The 12234-nt window shown below is 39.8% G+C and overlaps 1 non-coding gene across 1 annotated transcript; it reads left to right on the forward strand.

Moving 5' to 3' along the window:
* The first annotated feature begins 1365 nt into the window (after nucleotides 1-1365).
* On the forward strand, nucleotides 1366-1472 carry LOC141675666 (small nucleolar RNA R71). Its single transcript, XR_012556308.1, has one exon. It is a non-coding gene; the product is annotated as a small nucleolar RNA R71 (small nucleolar RNA).
* The last annotated feature ends 10762 nt before the right edge of the window (nucleotides 1473-12234 follow it).

Below are 12234 nucleotides of genomic sequence, written 5' to 3' on the forward strand. Positions count from 1 at the left end.
CCTCCACAATGCCTCGTGGGTATGTAATCGAATGATCAGCCAATTGTAGAGACATGTAGGTGGGCTTCGGATCTGGAAAATTGAGCTTTTTGAAGATATGCAACGGCATCAGATTGATGATTGCTCCTAAATCGCAAAGGCACTTGTCAAATGACAACTTGCCAATGGTGCAAGGAATGGTGAAGCTACTTGGATCCTTAAGCTTTGGAGGTAACTTTTGTTGTAGCTCGGCACTACACTCTTCCATTAGAGCAACGATATCAAGATCATCCAGCTTCACCTTCCTTGAAAGAATACCTTTCATGAATTTCGCATAACTAGGCATTTGCTCAAGAGCCTCAGCGAAAGGTATGTTGATGTGAAGTTTCTTGAACACCTCCAGAAACTTACCAAATTGCTTGTCCAGCTTTTGTTTTTGCAATCGCTTAGGAAAAAGTGGTGGAGGATAAAGTCATTTCTCCCATGTATTACCCTCAGGCAGAGTGTGTTCAACAATAGTCTTCCTTGGTTCCGCCTCTTTCTCCTTTTGCATTCCTTCTTCATCTACAACTTCAACTTCTACATCTTTTGCTTTTTCAGCATCAGCAACTTTTCCAGACCTTAAGGTGACAGCTTTGACTTGCTCTTTAGCTTCCTTCCTGCCTGTCACTTCAGTATTACTGGGAAGTGTGCCAGGTTGACGATTGAGCAAGGCATTGGCTATTTGTCCAATTTGATTTTCCAAGGTCTTGATAGAAACAACCTGACTTTTGCACAACAGCTTTAACTCCTCGAAATCAGCACTAGAAGGTGGAGCAACACCTCCTTGTTGAGGATATGGTTGCCTATGAGTAAATTGTTGAGGTTGCTGGAATCCAGGTGGATTAAACTATTTATTTGCAGCTTGCTGATATGGTTGCTGAACAGCATTCTGATTATTACTCCAGCTGAAATTGGGATGATTTCTGTTATTAGGATGATAAGTAGCGGGCACAGGCTGCTGCGATCTCTGAAAATTGTTCACATACTAAACAGATTCATTAGCAAGAGAACACTGATCCATAGCATGAGAGCTTGCACAAAGCTCACAGACACTAGCTATTTGATTTATGCCATAGTTGGTTAAAGAATCGACCTTCATAGTCAGCGCCTTGAGCTGCGCTGCAATAACTATAGCTGTATCAACTTCCAGAATACCTGCTACCTTCCCAAGCATCATCCTTTGAGTCAGGTTTTGATACTCATTTGCAGCCATAGTTTCAATGAGATTATAGGCCTCAGTATAGCTTTTGGCCCACAAAGCGCCTCCAGAAGCTGCATCGAGCATGGGTCGAGATTGGACCCCCAAACCATTGTTAGAAAATAGTGATCACCATCCAGTCAGGCATACCATGATGTGGACACTTTCTTAACATCTCCTTGTAGCGCTCCCAAGCCTCGCACATAGATTCTCCTGGCTGCTGCACAAATTGAGTAAGAGCACTCCTCATAGCTGTAGTTTTGGCCATTGGAAAGAACTTCACCAGAAACTTTTGCACAAGATTTTGCTAAGTAGTGATGGACCCAGCTGGTAAAGGATGTAACCAGTCCTTAGCTTTGTCCCTTAGAGAGAGTGGGAAAAGCCTCAGCTTGATAGCCTCATCAATAACACCATTATATTTGAAAGTACCACATATCTCGACAAAATTCCTGATATGCATGTTGGGATCTTCAGTCGCAGCCCCTCCGAAAGAAACAGAATTCTGCACCATCTGAATAATGCCCGACTTGATTTCAAAAGTATTGGCCTCAATAGCCGGATGAATGATGCTTGACTGAATGTCATCAATTTTAGGCCGAGAAAAGTGCATAAGAGCTTGATTAGCTTGAGCTAGATGATCATCCATTATTTCAGGTTCTTTCTTTTCACTCTCTTTATCCGAATCTACAAAAACTATCTTCTCCGGAAAGTCAAGAACTTTATTTGTTTCCTCAGCTTTATCCAGATTTCTCTTGCGAGTGCGAGAACGTGTTTGTATAAACGCTCGCTAGAGTACGTGGAACACAACCGGAAGTAGTAAGTAACAAGTCTTAATCAATTAATCCTAATGACCACTAATGGCAAGAACATAAACTAAACAAATTAACACCGAGTTCCCGGCAGCGGCGCCAAAAACTTGTTAGGCAAAAAGCATGCGCTAATAATTCACGCAAGTATACGCGTTCGCAAGTAATATAGAATGATTTCTAGTTCGTTCACACAGAGACTCTGATTTATTATATTTAATTAACACTTATTCACCAATGTATGATTATTCTTCAATGCCAAGACAATAACGATTAAGGTTGGTTAACTAATATTAACTACGAGCATTAAACACTTGAATTAACAATATTAAACACACATGAGATCCTAACTTCATTACTACTTCCTTCAATAGTTATTGTTATTAACCTTAGCATGTAATGGTGATGATATTAATCGAACAACACGAAACTGATAAACGCCAACTTTCGTTGTACGAGTACCATTCTACCAAGCATCCACAATTTAGATAGAAGTTGAATATGCATCATTTATGTTGAGACCCTATATGTCTATAGAATTTGACAACATAATGATTTAAGCATAAGTTATTCATGATAATTACACAGGGCAAGTAAAATGGTTAGAGTTACCCACTAATCATGCATACAACACATGAACCTATACTAGCATGGCAAGTTCTAAATCTCAAGATCCACTGTCACTTCACAAGAGATTAACAGGCTATCTTACATGTTCGCGGCGCATATAAGACCAATAAGCACAACCTATACAAGATATCACACAATCACCATATACCAAGGTATTAAACAATTAACTAAAGAATTCCATAGTAAATCCGCTAGAATCCCATGATCACGTTTAGCCCATAATAGAACTCATCGTTACCATGGGTTCATATAAAAGCATGATAATAACACAACGATATAAGGCTGAAAAAAATACTTAATAAATAATGAAGTACGTCACAAGAGTATTAAGGTTCAAAGCATAAAGAAAACTAGCATCCACTTTTACAACGAATTAAAAGAATCACAAGATAAACTAATGTTTTCTATTCTTCGTTGTTGCGTGCTAAAACGGTCTTCTCAATCTTCTTGCCTTCACTCTGGTTTTAGAAAACGTCTTCCCATAAGGTTTATATAAGAGTCCAGGAGTCACTGCGCCAATAGAAGCCCAAACAGAATTGAAAACAAATAAAACCAGAATCTGAAATTCCGCACGCACGCGGCCGCTTGCTCCCTCCACACGGTCGCGTACTTGCACGCGGTCGCTTGCTCCTGGTGCGCGGTCGCGTGCTACCCTTCTGCAAAATTCTTCCTTTTGCTCATGTTAGTGCTGATTTCTTTGCTCCTCACCCCTAGACTGATTCCAAGTACTTCCTTAAGCTTTATCTGATGAAAACTACATATCTAAGCAAGTTATACCCTGAAATGCAAAAACACTAGAAAATGCGTCAAATACATAAAATACTTGAGTACAAGACACCAATTCAAGCTGTTATGAGACGCTCTAAGTGGTATAAAATGCCACTTATCAGAAGTTTATGAAAGGTATTCTCTCAAGGAAAGTGAAGTTCGATGACTTAAAGCCCGTTGCTCTTACGGGGGAATGCAGTGTTGTGTTGCAACAAAAGTTGCCTCTGAAGCTTAAAGATCCTGGAAGCTTCACTATTCCCTGCACCATCAGAAACTTGTCATTCGATAAGTGTTTATGTGATTTGGGATCTAGCATCAATCTGATACCTTTTTCTGTCTTCAAGTAGTTGAATTTACCCGATCCAAAGCCTACATATATGTCCTTGCAGTTGGTCGATCGTTCTATTACATATTCACGAGGCATTGTGGAGGATGTCTTGGTCAAGGTGGACAAACTCATCTTTCCTACTGACTTTGTAATTCTTGATTTCGAGGAGGATAAAAAGATTCCCATATTCTTGGGAAGACCATTCTTGGCTACTGGACGAATCTTGATTAATGTGTAGAAGGGTGAGCTCACTATGCGAGTACTGGATCAGGATGTGACTTTTAATGTTTTCAATGCCATGAAATTCCCTACGGATAATGAGGAGTGCTTAAAAGCGGAATTGTTCGATTATGTGGTTACTTCAGAACTTGATCAAATGCTAAGGTCTGATTCCTTAGAAAAGGCCTTGATGGGAAATTCAGATAGTGAAGATGATGAAGGTGATGAGCAGTTGCAGTATTTGAATGCTTCTCCTTGGAAGCGAAGGCTGGATATGCCTTTTGAATCTCTTGGAATGTCAAAACTCAAAAATGCCGAGGGGCGTCTCAAGCCATCTATTGAGGAAGCTTCTACACTCGAGCTTAAACCATTGCATGAACACTTGTGTATGCGTTTTTAGGTGATGCATCTACTTTGCATGTTATTATTGCATCTAATCTTTCAGGTAGTGATGAGGAAAAACTCTTGAGAATTCTGAGAGAGTTCAAATCACCAATTGGATGGACTATAGCCGATATCAAGGAAATCAGCCCTTCTTATTGCATGCATAAAATTCTGCTAGAGGAAGGAAGCAAGCTGACTATTGAGCAACAGAGAAGGCTAAATCTGATTATGAAAGAGGTTTTGAAGAAGGAAATTCTCAAGTGGCTAGATGCAGGGATCATCTATCCTATTTCTTACAGTTCTTGGGTGAGTTCAGTTCAGTGTGTGCCAAAGAAAGGAGGCATCACCGTGGTCGCTAATGAGAAGAATGAGCTCATTCCTACTCGAAGAGTCACGGGGTGGAGAGTTTGTATGGATTACAGGAAGCTGAACAAAGCAACGAGGAAGGATCACTTCCCTCTTTCCTTTATTGATCAGATGTTTGACAGGTTGACTAGGCATGAATACTATTATCTTTTGGATGGCTATTTGGGTTATAATCAGATTTGCATCACTTTAGAAGATCAGGAAAAGACTACCTTCACCTATTTGTTTGGTACGTTTGCCTTCAGAAGAGTTTCTTTTGGGTTGTGTGGTGCACCTGCCACATTTCAGAGTTGCATAATGGCTATCTTCTCTGACATGATTGGTCAAAATGTGAAAGTGTTCATGGATGATTTCTCTGTGTTCGGGGATTCGTTCGATGAGTGCTTGCAAAATCTTGGCACAGTTCTTAAAAGGTGTGTTGAGACCAATCTGGTTCTCAACTGGGAGAAATGTCACTTTATGGTGCGACAGGGCATCATTCTTGGGCACAAGGTCTCTAGTAAAGGTCATGAGGTGGACAAAGCCAAGGTGGGGGTTATTAAAAACCTTCCTCCACCAATTTCTATTAAGGGGATTCGCAGTTTTCTTGGTCATGCGGGTTTCTATTAGTGGTTTAATTAGGACTTCTCTAAAATCTCTAAACAGTTATGCAATCTATTGGAGAAAAATGTCCCTTTCAAGTTTGATGATGAGTGTCTAGCTACTTTTGAGAGCTTAAAGAAGAGTTTGATCATGGCACCAGTCATAACTGTACCTGATTGGAATGAGCCTTTGGAAATGATGTGCGATGCAAGTGACTATGCAGTTGGAGTAGTTCTTGGGCAAAGGAAGAATAATATATTTCATGTGGTCTACAATGCTAGTAAGACCCTCAATGGTGCTCAACTTAACTATACTACTACTGAGAAGGAACTCTTAGCCTTTGTCTACGGTTTTGAGAAGTTTTGTTCTTATTTGCTTGGGATGAAGGTGACAGTTTTCATTGATCACGTCGTGATTCACTATCTTGTCTCAAAGAAGGACTCGAAGCCTATACTGATTCGATGGGTTTTTTACTTCAGGAGTTTGAGTTGGAGATCAAGGATAGGAAAGGTACTGAGTATCAAGTTACTGATCATCTCTCTCGTTTAGAAGATCCAAGTACAGCTTCACATGACAAGACCTTGATAAATGAGGTTTTTCCCGATGAGCAGTTGTTTGGGGTGCAAGAAGAAGAACCGTGGTTCGTAGACATTGTGAACTACCTTGTGAGCAACATTATGCCCCCGGACTTATCTTCTGCTCAAAGGAAGAAGTTTTTTCATAAGGTGAAGTGGTACATGTGGGATGAGCCATTTTTGTTTCGTCAAGGAGCTGACCAAATCATCAGGAGATGTATTCCGTACAGCGAAATGGAGGCTATCTTACGAGACTGTCATTCGACTGTTTATGGAGGCCATTATGATGGAGAGAAGACATCAGCTCATATCCTTCAAGCAGGATTCTTCTAGCCTATATTGTTTAAAAATGCGCATCAGTTCGTTTTGAAGTGTGATCATTGTCAACGTGTTGGTAATATGTCCAAGAAGAATGAGATGCCTCTTAATGTGTTTCTCGAAGTTGAGGTCTTCGATATTTGCGGAATAGACTTCATGGGGCCATTTATCCCATCTTTCAATAATCAATATATCTTGTTGGCGGTTGATTATGTGTCAGAATGGGTGGAAGTTAAAGTTTTGCCGACAAATGAAGCGAAGGTAGTGCTCAATTTTCTTCACAAGCAGATATTCACAAGATTTGGGACTCCAAGAGTCATAATCAGTGACGAGGGATCGCATTTCTGCAATCGCAAGTTCACTGCTATGATGTAAAGATATAATATGAATCATCACATTGCTACAGCCTACCATCCTCAAACTAATGGTCAAGCTGAGGTATCTAACAGAGAGATCAAGCAAATTCTAGAGAAAGTTGTATGTCCATCGAGAAAGGATTGGTCTTTTAAGCTGGATGAAGTTGTTTGGGCGTATCGAACAACATTCAGAACTCCGCTAGGCATGTCACCATTTCAGCTGGTTTATTGTAAAGGATGTCATTTGCATGTGGAGCTAGAGCACAAAGCGTATTGGGCTTTGAAGAAATTGAACCTTGATATAGATGTAGTTGGTAAGAAAATGATGCTTCAATTGAATGAACTCGATGAGTTTCGACTTCAAGCATATGAGAACAATAAAATGTATAAGGAGAAAGTCAAGAGGTGGCACGATAGGGGTCTAGTACTCAAATCATTTGTGTCGAGGAAACAAGTGCTTTTGTTCAACTCTCGTCTCCGTCTGTTTCCTGGAAAATTAAAGTCGAGATGGTAAGGGCCGTTTATTTTCAAAACTGTGTTTCCACATGGAGCGGTGGAGATTTTTGAGAATGATTCAGGCCAAGAATTCAAGGTAAATGGACAGCGATTGAAGCACTACTATGGAAATACGATAACCCGTGAGGTGGTTAGTGTCGTTTTATTATCCGCTTGATCTCGGAATTCTACGTCAAGCTAGAGACGTAAACCAAACGCTTATTGGGAGGAAATCCAAGCTTGTTGTACATTGGTAGAAGATAGAAGGAAGAAAAATCATATAAAAAAAGAAAATACAAAAAAAAATCAGAAAAACAAAAAAAATAGGGCATTTACTATAAAAGCACGGCGTGTCCGCGCTGCCTGGCGGGGCGGTCGCGCTGAGATTACAGAAGCACGGCGTGCCCGCGCTAGGAAGCGGGGCGGCCATGCTGGGTTAGCCGACATACGGCGCGCCCGCACTGCCTGGCAGGACGGCCGCGCTGGAGCCCTGGAACCGAAAAAAAGAGAGAAAAAATAGAAAATCTGAATAACACAAGGAAAGTTCCCACATCAGTTTCAATCCCTCATACCCGATTTTTAAGCCCTCAAATCGACCCATTATCTACACTAATCCCATATTCATAACCCACTTCTCTTCTAATTCAATTTCTCAATCCCTATATATATACACTTATACACAATCATCTTCATCATACTTTACATATTCTCTCAAACACTAACTCTAAACACTTCTCTTTTCTCAACTTATTCAAATCCAATGGCACCAAAGAGAGCAAGGACTCAAGTTAGAAGCAGCACCGCCAATTCTTCAAGTGTTGGGGGTACGAGGCCTAGATTTGCTACTCCGGAGGCTGAAGTGGAGTATACAAGGCTGTTGACGAAGCAGATAGCGAAGGAGAGGGGTTTTCTGCCATCGGGTAATGATGGTAAGCTGCTTGAGATGATTTTGGAGATGGGTTGGATTTCTTTTTACGAGGCACCTACTTTTGTGCCTATGAGTGTTGTTCACGAGTTCTATGCGAATGCGAAGGTGGATAAGAATGGGTTTACGGTGGTGGGGGGTTGACGGTGGATTACAGTCCTGAGGCTATTCATCGGGTGATTAACCAGCCCGAGAGATAGCCGGCTCAGGAGGATTGGGTGACTAAGACCGGGGACGATTTCGAATTGGACTTGATTGTTGCTACTCTGTGTGTCCCAAACACTCACTGGAAGTTCAAGAGGGGGTCGAACGAGTATGCCACTTTCCCTGCCTCATGCATGAACAGGTTTTCTCGTGGTGTGCGAACATCATACCTTCTTCTCATGTGCATGATGTTACTGTGGATCGGGCAAGGTTGTTGTGGGGGATATTACAGGGCGATTATGTGGATCTTGGATCCATTATTTATTAGGGTATTCTAAGGTTTCTGTGTGGGAGCACTACAGGTTCTATCCCTTATGCTTCGATTGTGACTAAGCTTTGTATGCCGTTTAGAGTTCATTGGCCCGCACATGAGCAACTTCAGTTACCGAGTGCCCCTATTGACATTTTGACGATCGCAGTGATACAGGAGTGGTACGGTGGGAAGGCGGATGAGAAGGGACTAAGTTACACCTATGATCATTTGCCGGGTGGCCAGCCAGCCGATCAGACATATGCTGGTGGTTCTTCGAAGCAGCGGCAGCTGCAACAGCAAGAGGTAGAGTATAATGCTGGTTTGGGTTCAGTGCAGTATAGGCGCTTGACGAGGTAGATGGATGCGATGTATGACATCCATAGCAGGTTTGTATAGGATCTTACCCAGGCATTGGGGACAGCTTTTAGAGCCACGGGAATTGACATTCAGTGGCCAGTTTTTGGTGAGGATTCTATATACCCGCCTCCTGACACTCCACCCGCGGAGGGTGATGACCATCCTGATTTCGAGTAGGTATGCCTTTATTCCTTACTATTACCTTCACCGAGGACAGTGAAAATTTTAAGTTTGGGGGTGGTAGTTAAGGAATATGTTTGTGTGAGTCCATATAGATGCATATTCATGCTAGTTTAGTTCATATCGCTGTATATTTATCATGTAGTTTTTATTTATTTATTTATTAATTTTACATATTTATTTTGCAAGTTAGTATGTTACATATAATTGCATGTGCATTTTATCATGTCCTCTTAAGTTGCTTTTCCGATTAATTTGTGATGTTGATTCGAGTGTAGTGATGTCGTATAAAGGAATGTTAAGTTTTAACGAATTGACTTGCATGCTAGAAACAAAAAATTTATCACTAAGTCTTATAGGTTACTTGAGTGCTAGATCATGATCATGGTTTGTTTGTTTGTCGAGGTTTAATCACTTGTTTATGTCTAGAATTTAGGATATTCTCTTAGTGACGAAATAACATGGATTTACAAAATTAGGAGAAAACATTAGATTTTATTGCTAGTTGTGGCTAGGCATCAAATGGCTAGTAACCAGCTCATATTTATATGAGTAGTATAGGGTTGAGAGAGATGGAGCGAAGCACACTCGTTCAGAAATTGTTGAAAGAAAAAAAAGAAGAAAAAAGAAAAAATATGTGTTATGCATAATTGATCATGAGTGGGTTCTTTAATACTCGAGTTTTTAAGTTCTAGGGGACTTTGTGCCTAGTGACCTAAGGCTTTTATAGTCTGGGATCCACTAACCTAACGCTTTCTATATGGGTATTATTGCATAAGTCTTTTGTGGGCCTCACTCATTGCATGATCAAATAAGCATATTTGTGCTTGTTATATGTTAGCAATAAAAATATGAATCCGTGTATAACTCCAATAAAATTGAAGTATTGTCAGTCATTTTGAGTTTATCATTTATTATATTTATAACCTTGTGATTGCCTTGATGAGTGGTGAGTTATGATTATTGATCTAGTTGCGAGAGTAAATCTGTTAAGCAATTGCACACACCCACATTTCTAGCTTGTGAGTTGATTTGTGGGATTTGATTGAACTCTATGCGAATAATTGCATTCGTTGAGATGTTACTCATTGGTTGGTCTAGTTAATCTAAGGAGATCGTTGCATTCATGTTAGTTGCATTCATGCATTTTTAATTTTTATTCTTTGAGTTTATTTATGCTTGAGGACAAGCATCGATTCAAGTTTGGGTGTATGTTAAGTGGCATTTATGTCCACTTAGAACGCTTCGTAAAGGCTCGAATTGGTTTTTTGTACTCAAGTTATTTGTGTATTTGATGTGTTTTTGTAGTGTTTTGCATTTCAGGGCATAATCAGGAAGAAGGACTGGATCTTGCATGTTTTATGCTTAGAAAAGTGTTAGGATGGAGCCTCAGTCAAATGCGCAAAATAAACCAGCAGTTGAAGGCTAGAAATAAAGAAGAAATGATTTTTTCTAGAAGCTTAGCGCGGCCGAGCTACACTTGAAAGTGGTCGCGCCATACTCAGAGCGGCCGTGCCGTATCCCAGGGCGGCCGCGCTAGGTGGTTTTCTAGAATCCTGATTTAAAAAGAATATTGATCTGCTGGACTTCTGGTCGATTTGGGCTGCTATATAAAGACCTTTTAAAGACGTTTTTCATAACAGAGACTAAGGAGAAGACAAGGAGAAGACCTAGGAGCACAAATACAATGAAGGAGAAGAAGATCTAGTTTTTACTTGTGATTCTTTGCTTAAGTTATAATCTTGGATGCTCGTTTTCTTTATTGTTGAACCTAATACTCTTGATTACGTACTTTGATTATTTATTCAGTTTATAAAGACTTAGTTTATTATACCATGCTTTCATCGAAACCCACGGTGATGATGAGTTCGGTTATAAACAAATCGTTATTGTGGGGTTCTAACGGATTTACTTATGGATTTTAATAGTTAATTTGTTTTGATACCTTAGTGTGTGGTGACTGTATGATATCCTAGTATTGGTTGTGCTTATTCGTCTTATGAGCATCGCGAACTTATAAGATAGCGTGTTAATTTCTATTGAAGTGACAGTGAATATACAAGTTTAGAACTTGCCATGCTAGCATAAGTTCATGTAATTGTTATGCATGATTTGTGGGTAATTTTAACTGTAACACCCCCAAATCCGGGGTCGGGGATCCGGGTTGTCACGAGTTCCATTTCCCCTAATAACACCCAATCTTAATAATTAATCAACTACTCTGTACTGTGACCCCACAATAAACACACACACACTACAAGTTATAGTCTCAGAGATGAACATCCAAAAATAATCACAAGTCATTTTATTCCACAATTATCTGCCAATACACCTTAAAAGGTTTTCTGGATAAATTTACATTTTCTTTGCCATTATTATAATTCATATTATACATGAGTCTGGTACATCAAAAGTTGAAAGCCTAGCCTATTGGTAGTTCCTACCTCAGCTACAGCGGCATCAACGCTTCCCGAAGACTGCAGAACGTTTTCTAACCGCTTGCGAATCGGGAGCTTGGTCCTGTTCATCTTGTCTATCTGATGTTGTGTGATGAAAGAAGAAGGCAAGGGTGAGCAACAAGCCCACCAAAATAATATATAATATGATTAACAATATATGAGCCTTCTCATAGTACTCATGAAAGTCTTGGTCAAAAGAAATGAACCAAGTTTGATATCTTAATGCGATGAAGTCGCAAAATATTCAGTATATATACATATATACTTTTCAAAATCTTGGAAGTCCTCTTCCAAGCATAATATACACAAAGTTCCAGTTTATAACTGTATATAAAAAAAATATTGTTACAAGGTGATCTCATATATCTAACATTGTCTCAACATTTTTCTGAAAGTCTCTGTCATTCATAAGACAACCATTAACTAGATATAAGTTTAAATCGGTGAAGTTACAAGATACTTCCAATATACTTATATCTTTTCCAGATACTACTTGAACTACCACCGTTCAAGTTATAATTAGTTTCAAAAGTTCATCACATATATGAGACTACAAGACCAGATTTGAATAGATTAAATCTTTTAAAATATCATCAAAATACAATGAAGTTATGAGATACTTCATTTGATGCAAACATCATTTTGAAAACTTGACCCTGCCAACACTCAACAATCGCCCAACCGTAGCCTTTCTATCGAAGTGCTCTGGGTAGTGTTGCAGAAATATCCAATTGGATGATGAACTCATTACGGGAGTTTACCGCACCAGGAAGACCACTTACGATGATCAGTCGTAGTAGTGCAACCCCA

Source organism: Apium graveolens, chromosome 7 (genome assembly GCF_009905375.1).
Source record: "Apium graveolens cultivar Ventura chromosome 7, ASM990537v1, whole genome shotgun sequence".
Lineage (NCBI taxonomy): Eukaryota > Viridiplantae > Streptophyta > Magnoliopsida > Apiales > Apiaceae > Apium > Apium graveolens.